This window comes from Pleurodeles waltl, chromosome 9 (genome assembly GCF_031143425.1).
Source record: "Pleurodeles waltl isolate 20211129_DDA chromosome 9, aPleWal1.hap1.20221129, whole genome shotgun sequence".
Lineage (NCBI taxonomy): Eukaryota > Metazoa > Chordata > Amphibia > Caudata > Salamandridae > Pleurodeles > Pleurodeles waltl.
In genome coordinates, this window is record NC_090448.1 from 153,197,878 (window position 1) to 153,210,923 (window position 13,046).

The 13,046-nt window shown below is 50.0% G+C and overlaps 1 protein-coding gene across 2 annotated transcripts in view; it reads left to right on the forward strand.

Annotated features, from left to right (window-relative positions):
* The window catches only part of CCDC66 (coiled-coil domain containing 66), a 236,185-nt gene that overhangs the window by 109,938 nt on the left and 113,201 nt on the right, over window positions 1-13,046 (forward strand). The window lies entirely within an intron of this gene.

The window sequence follows — 13,046 nt, forward strand, 5'->3', positions numbered from 1 at the left end:
TGGCATTTTAACCAAAACTGTGTGTACTACTGTTTTAAATTAAAGTTCCATACTTACCTGTGTGAAGTTACTTACAATTGATGTACTTAACTAAAATTTTAATCTTGTTGTTCTAAAAATAAATTAAGAAAATATATTTTTCTACATAAAAATCTATTGGCCTGGAGTTAAGTCGTTGAGTGTGTGTTCTCATTTATTGCCTGTGTGTGTACAATAAATGCTTAACACTACCCTCTGATAAGCCTACTGCTCGACCACACTACCACAAAATAGAGCATTAGTATTATCTAATTTTGCCATTATCAACCTCTAGGAGGAACCATTGGACTCTGAGCACACGCTCTCTCACTTTGAGATAGTATATACAGAGCCAACTTCCTGCATTGGTGGATCAGCGGTGGGGTCTAAGACTTTGCATTTTCTGGACTACTCAGCCAATACCTGATCACATGCCTAAAATTCCACAAATTGTCATTAGAAATTGATTTTAGAAATTTGACTATTTTTTCTAAAATTTTAAAAGTCCTGCTAGGGCTTGTGTAAGTCCCTGTTAGCATTTCTTTTAGAGTTTAAAAGTTTTTAAAAGTTAGGATTTATGTTCTAGAAGTAGTTTTTAGATTCTTAAAAAGTAAACCCAACTTTTAGAGTTCTAATGAGCCAAACAGATAAGACCGTGATGGAACTCAACCTCACTCCTTACCTGCATCTAGGGATGTCAGAGTTAAGGTCTCTCTGTAAGATAAAAACTGGGTCCAACCCTACCAAGGCAAAGCTCCAGGAGCTCTTGGCACAGTTCACAAGGGACCACCCCTCTGATATGGAGGATACTCCTTCAAATGGGGAAATTAGTGAACAGGAGGAAGAACTCCACCCTCCTGTCATAAATAGGGAGGGCAGGGCTCCTAGAACCCTGTCCCCAAAAATCTTAGTCATAGAGCCTGGTTCTTCCACAGGGGAGTCCAGTGCCACTGTTGGCATTGAGGACAGCCTCAATGAAGAGGACATCCTATTAGCCAGGATGGTCAAGAGATTGGCTTTGGAGAAGCAGCTCCTAGCCATAGAAAGGGAAAGAAAAGAAATGGGTTTAACTCCCATAAATGGTGGCAGCAACTTAAATAGGGTCAGAGAGAATACTGGCATCCGAGAAATCCCCAAAGGGATTGTAACTAAATATGAAGAAGGTGATGACATTACCAAATGGTTCACAGCTTTTGAGAGAGCTTATGCAACCAGAAAAGTAAATAGATCTCACTGGGGAGCTCCCCTTTGGGAAATGTTCACTGGAAAGTGTAGGGATAGGCTCCTCACACTCTCTGGTAAAGATGCAGAATCTTATGACCTCATGAAGGCTACCCTAACTGAGGGCTTTGGATTCTCAACTGAGGAGTATAGAATTAGGTTCAGGTGGGCTCACAAAACCTGGAGCCAGACCTGGGTTGATTTTGTAGACTACTCAGTGAAAACACTGGATGGTTGGGTAACTGAAAATGAAGTGCATGACTATAATGGGCTTTATAATTTGTTTATGAAGGAACACATTTTAAGTAACTGCTTCAATGAAAAGCTGCCTCAATATTTGGTAGATCTAGGTACAATTTCTCCCCAAGAATTGGGGAAAAAAGGCAGACCACTGGGTCAAGACCAGGGTAACCAAAACGTCTACTGTGGGTGACCAAAAGAAAGGGGTTACAAAGCCTCCCCAGGAAAAAGTGGGTGACACTAGAAATAAAGAAAAAGAGTCCTCTGTAGGCCCCCAAAAACCAGTCCAGGTGGGTGGGCCCCAAGACACAACCCCAAACAAAGGTGGGTACCAGGGTAAGAACTAGGATGCCACTAAGGCATGGTGCCACAACTGTAGACAGACAGGGCACCACACCAAGGACACTTCTTGTCCCAAAAGCAAACCTATAGCAAAAGCCCAGGGGGGACCAGTGTAGCCATTGGGGATGACTCCTCAGATGAGGAGGTCCTCATAGCCTTCAACTGGAAGAAAGGGCCCAACAGGTGAGTTGGAGATTCCAGAGGGAGGTAGACACTTCCACCACCTACTGGTGAATGGAATCCCAGCCACTGCCCTGAGAGACACTAGTGCCAGTCACACTATTGTGCATGACTGGCTGGTGCTCTCAAACCAGTACTTCCCAGGTGAGACTGCCAGAGTAAGGGTCAGCCCAAACAAGGTCACTGATAGACCTGTGGCGTTAGCGCCCCTAGAAGTGGATGGGACATTTAGCTGGAAAAGGGTGATAGTCAGTACAGACTTCCCCCTTGATTGTCTCCTTGGAAATGACCACCCAGAGGTTGGTCAGAGCCCAAGAGAGGAACTGGTCCAGTGCCAGTCCTCTCCCACGGATTCTGGAGGTGCTGCCCCTGCAGTAGCTGCAAGTAGGCCCCAGAAGAAAAAGAAAACAAAACACTGCAGGGAAGGTGGACAACCTTTAGCCAAGGTTCCAGCAAGCCAAGAAGATTCTGCTCCGGTAGGGGAGAACTCCAAAAGTTGCCCTGGTAAAGTCCAACCTGACCCACAAAAAGTCCTGACTAGTCAGGCAACTGTTAAGCATGAGTGGGTGGCTCCTCAGCTAACAGAAGAAAGAGTGGAAGGTGGGTGTTTACTACAAGATGTAGCAACCCCCCACTTTATCACAGCAGACAGGCACCCTGAACCCAAAGAGGCCTGGAACTTAGCCACTTCCCTTGTTGGTGAAGAGCTGAAGGTGTGGTTCTGGGCACTGACAGCTGTCAGTGGACTCTGCTGGGTGTTAGCCTTTATGCCTGCACTGTCCTTGGCATGGTGGTCTAACCCCATGCCAAATAGCAAGTTAGGCCCCCTGACCCTGTTGGTCATGGTGGGGTTACTCCAGCTATCGGTAACCTCTTTGGCTAAGCTAAGGGTGACACTGGCTAAAATAAGATTAGCAGAGGTGGATGCCTCTAACCCCAAAATAGAGAGAATGGGTGAAGACATTAAAAACATAGACGAGAAGCAATTCAGAATAGGTCCTTTCACTGTGGAAGTAGTTCAGTTCCCCAGAGGGAAAGACCTGAACAGGAGGATGTAAGGCAGAGTAGGCCCTGCAACAAACCAGCCTGTTTTCCCTACTATTCTTCACATGACAGACTAGGAAGACTCTCCCAGGTTTGTCTGAGTCGCCTGGCCTGGGGGCTTGTGTAGGAAAATGGCTCCTTGTTGCAGTTACCTTCCCCCATGTTTTTCCTGATATTGATGCTGACTTGACTAAGAAGTGTTCTGAGACCATGCTAACCAGGCCCCAGCACCAGTGTTCTTTCACTAGAAATGAACCATTGTTTCCACAATTGTCACACCCCTGGCACACAGATAAGTCCCTTGTACAAGGTACCAAGGGCTCTGTGACCATAGAAGGTCCCTAAGGGACCCCTCACCTAACACATGCACACTGCCATTGCAGATTGTGTGTGTTGGTGGGGAGAGAAAGGTAAAGTGGACATGGCATCCCCCTCAGGATGCCATGCACACAAAATACTGTCTGTGGCATTGGTAAGTCACCCCCTAGCAGGCCTTACAGCCCTAATGCAGGGTGCACTATACCACAGGTGAGGGCATAGCTGCATGACAATATGCCCCTACAGTGTCTAAGTCTTTTTTTAGACATTGTAAGTAAAGGGTGGCCATATTAAGTATATGATCTGGGAGGTTGTCAAATCAACTCCACAGTTCCATAATGGCTACACCGAACACTGGGAAGTTTGGTATCAACTTCTCAGAATAATAAACCCACTCTGATGCCAGTGCTGGATTTATTTAAAAAAATGCACACAGAGGGCCTCTTGGAGATGCCCCCTGTATTTTACCCAGTCCTTCAGTGCAGGACTGATTGCCCTGTGCCAGCCTGCCACTGAGGCAAGTTTCTGATCCCCTGGGGTGAGAGCCTTTGTGCTTTCTGGGGCCGAAACAAAGCCTGCACTGGGTGGAGGTGCTTCACACCTCCCCCCTGCAGGAACTGTAACACCTAGCGGTGAGCCTCAAAGGCTCATACTTCGTGTTACAATGCCCTAGGGCACTCCAGCTAGTGGAGATGCCCGCCCGCTGGACACAGCCCCCACTTTTGGCTGCAAGTCCCGAGGAGATAATGAGAAATACAAGAAGGAGTCACCCTCCAGACAGGACAGCCCCTAAGGTGTCCTGAGTTGAGGCGACCCCTGCCTTAGGAAACCCTCCATCTTGTTTTGGAGGATTCCCCCCAATAGGATTAGGGATGTGCCCCCTTCCCCACAGGGAGGAGGCACAAGGAGGGTGTAGCCACCCTCCAGGACAGTAGACTTTTGCTACTGCCCCCCAGACCTAAACACACCCCTAAATTGAGTATTTAGGGGCGACCCTGAACCCAGGAAATCAGATTCCTGCAACCTGAAGAAAGGACTGCTGACCTGAAAGCCCCAGAGACGACGGAGTCAACAACTGACTTGGCCCCAGCCCTACTGGCCTGTCTACAGACTCAAAGAATCTTCACAGCGACGCATCCAGCAGGACCAGCGACCTTTGAGGACTCGGAGGACTGACCTGCTCCTAAAGCACCAAGAACCTCCAGAGTACAGCGGCTCTGTCCCGAAACAACAACAAAGCAAGCAACTTTAAAGCGACTCCAACTTCCCGCCAGAAGAGTGAGTCTTCGCACTCTGCACCCGACGCCCCCAGCTGGAGTTCAGGACAACCAACACTGCAGAGAGGACTCCCAGGTGACTCCAACAACGTGGACACCCTGAGTCGACCTCCCTGCTTCCCCACAGCAACGCCTGCTGAGAGGATCCAGAGGCTCCCCCTGAACGTGACTGCCTGGTAACAAAGGAACCCGATGCCTGGACCAAGCACTGCACCTGCAGCCCCCAGGACAGCGAAGAACCACCTACCAGTGCAGGAGTGACAAGCAGGCGGCCCTCATCCTAGCCCAGTCGGTGGCTGGCCCGAGAAGCCCCCTTATGCCCTGCCTGTATCGTCAGAGTGACCCCAGGTCCCTCTATTGTTTTCTACGACAAACCTGACACCTACTTTGCACCGTGGGGCCGCTGAGGGTGCGTTTTATGTGCTTGTGTGTCCCCTCCACCCCAGTGCTCTACAAAACCCTCTGGTCTGCTCCCCGAGGACTCTGGTACTTACCTGCTAGCATACTGGAACCGGAGCACCCCTGTTCTCCGTAGGCGCCTCTGTGTTTTGGGCCCTCCTTTCACCTCTGCACCTGACCGGCCCTGTGTTGCTGGTGTGGTGGCTTTGGGGTTACCTTGAACCCCCAACAGTGGGCTGCCTATGCCCCAGAGACTGAACTTGTAAGTGCTTTACTTACCTGAGAAACTAACCAATACTTACCTCCCCCAGGAACTGCTGATTTTTGCAGTGTCCACTTTTAAAATAGCTTATTGCTGTTTGTACTACTGTTTTAAATTAAAGTTCTATACCTACCTGTGTGAAGTACCTTACATTTGATGTACTTACCTTACAAATTATGTACTTACCTAAAATTTGAATCTTGTGGTTCTAAAAATAAATTAAGAAAATATATCTTTCTATTTAAAAACCTATTGGCCTGGAGTTAAGTCTTTGAGTGTGTGTTCTCATTTATTGCCTGTGTGTGTACAACGAATGCTTAACACTACCCTCTGATAAGCCTACTGCTCGACCACACTACCACAAAATAGAGCATTAGTATTATCTAATTTTGCCACTATCAACCTCTAAGGGGAACCCTTGGACTCTGTGCACACTATCTCTCACTTTAAGATAGTATATACAGAGCCAACTTCCTACAGTAGGCTTGATAGTGTGATTTTAAAAAGCTGTTACTTTTAGGGAAACAAATATGCAGGCAGTTTTATGCATGCATGGCTCTAGTAACCAGCCCAACCCATTCCAAGGTATTCCGTGCTGTCTTTGCAAATGTGCTCGAAGAAACTGTTTTACTCTCTAAATCCTGAGACCTGTGAGGCAGGGTGGCATTGTCCATGCTTTAAGAGAATTACTGCTCCTTGCGTGGCCCTGCTGATAGGTTTTAAACATTATATTTTATTAGCCCATGAACTCTGGCTAAGGAAAATATAAATCTGATTGAGACTTCTAGTTGCAGACTCCTTACCTTTTGAATTCCCCAGGCATCAGTCTGGATCCAGAGAGTTTTCTTCGACCAGTACCTCTGCGCTCCGTCAGGTGGCGTCGGTCGACTACGTGGACGTCGTTGGCATCGTGGTTGTCGTGATGACATCGCGGTCGTATTTAGGTGCCACCGCGGCACGCTGACATCAGTTCTTTTCTTTCCACGCCAGCCTTTGCGCAGACCCAGAGAAAGAGCTACCTCAGTCTTTTTTGACTACCAACAACTTTTTGTCTAACTTTTTGTGATGAGATTGTGGATTAGTTGAGAGTTGTCACTTAAGACCGGCTTCAAACCCTGAGACTCCTGTCACCGAACTATGTCAGTGAGGGATCCGCACCTCGTGTGTCTATTGCTTGGAGCGCGATCTTGACTGGAGTTGTGCTCAGAGTGTTGGGTCATGAATCCGAAAGCTTTGAGGGAGCATTCCCTAAGACTGCTGGTGGCCTGACACTCTACTCTGCGTCGCTCCTGGTCTCGCTCGAGAGGAAGGTCTCGAGACCGCCCGCGGAGTCACCATCACTTTTCTTCCTCGAAGTATTCGGGGCATTTGGGTCACAAGAAAAAGAAGTCCAAGAAGGATAAACATTCTTTGACTTCACCCCATCAATCGGATGATGCGGCACGAGAAGAGCATCGACGCTCCAGGCCTCAGTCATCAGAGCCTGCATCTGGGTCTGCCCCGTGTTTCCCCAACTTCCCGGGAGCCGGTGCCACCCCTGCCCAACTGAAAGAATTCTATGAGGCCATGTGCCTCATTTTTTAGCAGACTGACCCGCCCTCGAGCCCAGGTGAGTCAGTAGGGGCCCCCTCAGGTTCCAAGTCGTCTGCTTTGGCCCAACTCTGGAGGGTCCCTACAGATATGCTTCTGGATTTGTCCCAGCGCCGGTTGCACCAGCGCGACCTTCCCCGGCGTCGGGTAAGACGTTGATGCTTCCGATGCAGATTGTGCCCAGAATTGACATTGATCCTATACTTATACCCGACGTCCCAGACGCCTCAGAGCCGGAAAAGCGTCAGTCTACGCCGATTGCGTTCTCCATGGGCTTTCCTGGGTCCAGGGTTGATCCATACCCTGATACTTTTGGGTATGGATACGGGGAGAGTGTAGAGGGCCCTTTGGAATACCAGCTTGACCCTAACATGGACTCTGTAGAGGAATTGGGTGACGCCAGTGGTCTGGACGCCTCACCTGATGCTGGAATGCTCTCTTCTCCCTTCAGTGGCTACGGAGGAGGGAGCTTCTTACTCTGTGGTGGTAAGAAGGAAGGCTTTGGTCTTGGACCTCGAGCTTCCTTCTGTGGAGGTTAGGACTAATCTCCTAACCGAGGTGCTTCAACCTGCTTCTTCCTCTTCCGAACCTCTTCTGCCGTTTAATGAAGCACCGACGGATGTCATCTTGGGTACCTGGTCCAGACCCAGCACAGGGGCTCCTGTGAATAGGACGATTGCACGCCGCCATAGACCTACACCATCAGACCCCAAATTCCTCACTTAACATCCCACTCCTGCGAGCCTTGTCATCCAGGCTTCATCTTCATCGGGCGCATTTCCAAACGCACGGATAGGGAATCAAAAAGACTGGACAGTTTGGGGAAGATGATGTTTTCTTCCACCAGTCTAGCGCTGCAGTCCGTGAACACCGCATGCCTTTTGGGCTGCTATTCCTATTCTCTCTGGGATACGATCGTGCAAGTGCTGCCTAGAGTTCCGGAGAAGGCCTGGTCTGTCCTTTCCCAAGCCGTGACAGATAGGAGGAACGCAGCAAAGTTCATGATCCATGTGGGCTGGATACGACCGACTCTCTGGGCAGATCGGTTGCCTCGACGGTGGCATTGAGACACTATGCCTGGCTGAGAACATCTGGCTTCTCAGGGGATGTCCTGCAACCTCTGATAGACATGGCCTTTGATGGCACACGTCTCTTTGGAGACAAGACGGGCTCCACACTCGAGCTCTTCAAGGATTCCCGAGCCACGGCCCGGTCCCTTGGCCTTGCGCCTGCTCCTAGACCCCAGCAGTCTGACTTTTGCCCTTTTTCGTGTCTACGGAAGGGGCACCCATCCACGTTCTTTCTCCCCGCCCATTGCCCCACGCATGCTGTACAGACCCTGCGTGGCCGCGGGATACCACATTCCCGGGGATCAGGGAGGCAGCAGGTCACCCATTCCACTCCCACTCCCTCCTCGGCCTCCAAGCCTTCTAGTCTGCGGATACACCAAGAGGTTTTGGCAGGATTCGCCATCACCTGCCCCAATGGCAATCTATTACCTCAAACAGGTGAATCCTCCAGATCATCTGAAGGGGCTACTCCCTTCCCTTCGAGACATCCTCTCCAGCCATGCCACTTTGATACAATCGCGTATCGTAGGATCATATGGTGCTTCCCTGCGAGGAAGTCCAAGCCCTTTTAGACAAAGGAGCCATGGAGAGGGTTCCTCTGTCAGAAGTAGGCCGTGGTTGTTCTTCCCGCTACTTTCTGGTGCCGAAAAAGGACAAGGGTCTTTGTCCTATATTAGATCTTCAGTCCCTCAATCTCTTCCTTAAGAAGAAGTTCAAAATGTTGACATTGGCTCAGGTCCCATCTGCCCTGGACCCAGGAGACTGGATGGTAGCATTGGACTTGCAAGACGCATATTTCCACATCCCTGTCTTGCCTGCCCACAGACCTACGTACGATTCGTGGTTGGTCACGAGCACTTTCAGTTCACCTCGCTCCCTTTTGGCCTTACCAGTGCCCCTCAGGTGTTCACGAACGTGATGGTAGTGGTGGCAGCTCACCAGTACAGGTTAGGGGTTCCAGTCTTCCCCTACCTCAACAATTAGCAGTTGAAGGCAAACTTACCCCAGACAGTCATCTCCCACCTCCAGAGTATGGCGAACCCTTTGCATTCTCTGGGGTTCACTATCAACGTGCCAAACTCACATCTGACTGAGACGCTCCCCTTCATTGGAGATGTTCTGGATACAGTGCAGTTTCGGGCGTATCCTTCCGAAAAGCGAGTCCAGGATATTTGGGCTAGGATACCGATGTTTCAGCCTCTATCCTGGATTTCGGTGAGAATGACTCTGAGGCTGCTAGGCCTCATGGCCTCCTGCATCTTGCTAGTTCAAAAAGCCAGATGGCATATGCAGGCTCTGCAGTGGGACCTGAAGTTCTAGTGGGCGCAGCATCTCCAGATCTCAGAAGGAACTGCAAGAGACCTGCAGTGGTGGTTAGCGAATCAGGATTAGGTCAACGGCAGATCCCTCTCCTTTCCGCAACCAGATGTTAGTGGTGACAGATGCGTCACTCCTGGGATGGGGCAGCCACATGGGAGAGCAGGAGATCAGAGACCTCTGGTCTCTGGCAGAAACCAGACTCCATATCAACCTTCTGGAGCTACGAGCGATTTGACTAGCATTAAAAGCATTTCTTCCCTCTCAAAGGGAAAGCAGTGCAGGTGTTCATAGACAACACCTCTGCCATGTGGTACTGCAACAAAAAAGGCGGAGTGGGGTCGTGAACCATTTGTCAAGAGGCTGTTATCATGTGGACTTGGCTGGAACATTAGGGTGTTTCCCTGGTGGTTCAACAGCTGGCGGGCTCCCTGAACGCCAGGGCAGACGAACTCACCCGACGATGCGTGGTCGATCACGAATGGCGTCCCCACCTGGAGGTGGCACAAGGTCTCTTCCTTCAGTGGAGAGAACCTTGGTTAGACTTGTTTGCCTACGTAGAAAACGCGCAATGTCAGCTGTTTTGCGCCTTGGAGTTTCCAAGGTGGCACTCGCTTGGTGACGCGTTTCGTCACAAGTGGAACTCAGGCCTCCTGTACGCCTTTTTGCCCATCCCACTTCTGCACAGAGTTCTGAAGAAGATCGTGCAAGACAGGACCCAAGTAATCCTTGTAGCTCCGGACTGGGCAAGAAGAGTCTGGTATCCCGAGCTCTTGAGCATGGCCACAGCTCCTCCGATCAGACTGCCTCTTCGGGAGGATCTTCTGTTGCAGCAACAGGGGAGGGTCATCCACCCAAACCTCTCCACCCTCCGCCTCCTTGCGTGGAGATTGGGCTGCGATAGTTGACGTCTTTTTACCTGCCACCCGAAGTCTGTAATGTCATCTTGGCAGCCAGGCGTCCCTCAACCAAATTTGTATACTCCTGACATTGGAAGACATTTGTGGCATGGTGCTTTGACAAATCTGTTGATCCTCTATCTGCTCCTCTCTTTCAAGTTCTTCTCTTTATTCTTTCCCTTGCCCAACAAGGCTGTACCCTGGGCACCCTTAAGGGATATCTCTCTGCTATCTCAGCTTTCTTGAGGTTACCAGATCAAACTTCTTTATTTAAATCTCCCATTGTTGGGAGGTTTCTTAAAGGCCTCACACATCTTTTTCCTCCTATCCCATTCATCATTCCCCAATGGGATCTGAACCTAGTCTTAACAAACCTTATGTGTGCCCCATTTGAGCTGCTTCACAATTGCCCTTTACGGCTCTTAACCATCAAAACTGTCTTCTTGGTTGCCATCACCTCTGCCCGCAGAGTAAGTGAGCTCCAAGCTCTTTCACCTAAACCACCGTTCCTGGCAATAAACACTGACAAAGTGGTACTTCGCACAAGGGCTTTTTTTCTACCTAAAGTAGTGACACCCTTCCATGTCTGGCAGTCCATCACTTTGCCTATCTTATATGCACCCACACATCCCTCACTTAAAGAGGAGAGACTCCACCGCCTGGATAAAAAAAGAGCTTTGGCGTTCTACCTTGATCGTACCAAAGACTTCTGGGTGGACGATCAACTCTTTGTGAGATATTTGGGTGCAAAGAAGGGGAAGGTGGTGCAGAAGAGGACCTTTTCAAGACAAGTGCTCGTATGCATCAAAATGTGCTACGCTCTGGCTAAGAAGCAACCCCCTAAAGGTTTGCGTGCTCACTCCACCAGAGCTAGTGCTGCTACCACAGCGCTAGCACGGGGCGTTCCAGTCCTGGACATCTGTCAGGCAGCGACGTGGGCATCTCTGCACACTTTTACCACACTGCCTGGACAGTAAGGTCTGCAGGGACGGCTTCTTTGCCCATTCGGTCCTGCAGGACTTCTTGGTGTGATCTTGGTTCTCAATCCACCACCCGGGATGGTATTGCTCGGGTATCTATTCAAAGGTAAAGAATCTGCAAATAGAAGTCTATCAGATGTACAAGTTACTTTCCTTTGGTAATGATATATCTAGTAGAGACATATTCTAGTTGCAGATTCCTTACCGACCTGCCCATCCTCCCCGCACTGCTAGGGACAGGAACTTCCATTTAAGGGCCCTAGTTTTGGCACACCATTCTCGGTGTTCTTCATGAAAGTCGTGAAAAGAAACTGACGTCAGAGTGCTGGGGTGGTGCATATATACGACCACAACATCATCACTGCGACCACGACACCCGCGGAGTCGACCGATGCCACTTGCTCTCACTCAGAGGTACTGCTCAAAGAAATATCTCCAGATCCAGACTGTAAGGAAATGCCTCCTTGGCATGCATGTAAGGAAATGCCTCCTTGGCATGCATGTAAGGAAATGCCTCCTTTGCATGGTTACCCCCTGACTTTTTGCCTTTGCTGATGCCAAGTTAGGATTTGAAAGTGTGCTGAGGCCTGCTAACCAGGCCCCAGCACCAGTGTTCTTTCCCTAAAACTGTACCTTTGTTTCCACAATTGGCACACCCTGGCATCCAGGTAAGTCCCTTACAACTGGTACCCCTGGTACCAAGGGCCCTGATGCCAGGGAAGGTCTCTAAGGGCTGCAGCATGTCTTATGCCACCCTGGGGACCCCTCACTCAGCACAGACACACTGCTTACCAGCTTGTGTGTGCTGGTGGGGAGAAAATGACTAAGTCGACATGGCACTCCCCTTAGGGTGCCATGCCAACCTCACTCTGCCCATGGCATAAATAAGTCACCCCTCTAGCAGGCCTTACAGCCCTAAGGCAGGGGGCAGTATACCATAGGTGAGGGCATAAGTGCATGAGCACTATGCCGCTACAGTGTCTAAGAAAAACCTTAGACATTGTAAATGCAGGGTAGCCATAAGAGTATATGGTCTGGGAGTCTGTCATACACGAACTCCACAGCACCATAATGGCTACACTGAAAACTGGAAAGTTTGGTATCAAACTTCTCAGCACAATAAATGCACACTGATGCCAGTGTACATTTTTATTGTGAAATACACCCAGAGGGCATCTTAGAGATGCCCCCTGAAAACATACCCGACTTCCAGTGTGGGCTGACTAGTTTTACCAGCCTGCCACACACCAGACATGTTGCTGGCCACATGGGGAGAGTGCCTTTGTCACTCTGTGGCCAGGAACAAAGCCTGTACTGGGTGGAGGTGCTTCTCACCTCCCCCTGCAGGAACTGGAACACCTGGCGGTGAGCCTCAAAGGCTCACCCCCTTTGTTACAGCACCAAAGGGCATCCCAGCTAGTGGAGATGCCCGCCCCCTCCGGTCACGGCCCCACTTTTGGCGGCAAGACCGGATGAGATAATGAGAAAAACAAGGAGGAGTCACTGGCCAGTCAGGAAAACCCCTAAGGTGTCCTGAGCTGAGGTGACTCTGACTTTCAGAAATCTTGCAGATGGAGGATTCCCCCAATAGGATTAGGGATGTGCCCCCCTCCCCTCAGGGAGGAGGCACAAAGAGGGTGTAGTCACCCTCAGGGCTAGTAGCCATTGGCTACTAACCCCCCCCCCGACCTAAACACACCCCTAAATTGAGTATTTAGGGGCTCTCAGAACTGAGGAAGATAGATTCCTGCAACCTAAGACGAACAAGGGCTGCTGACCTGAAGCCCTGCAGAGAAGACTGAGACACCAACTGCTTTGGCCCCAGCCCTACCGGCCTGTCTCCCCACTTCAAGAAATACTGCAACAGCGTTCCCCAGTGTCCAGCGACC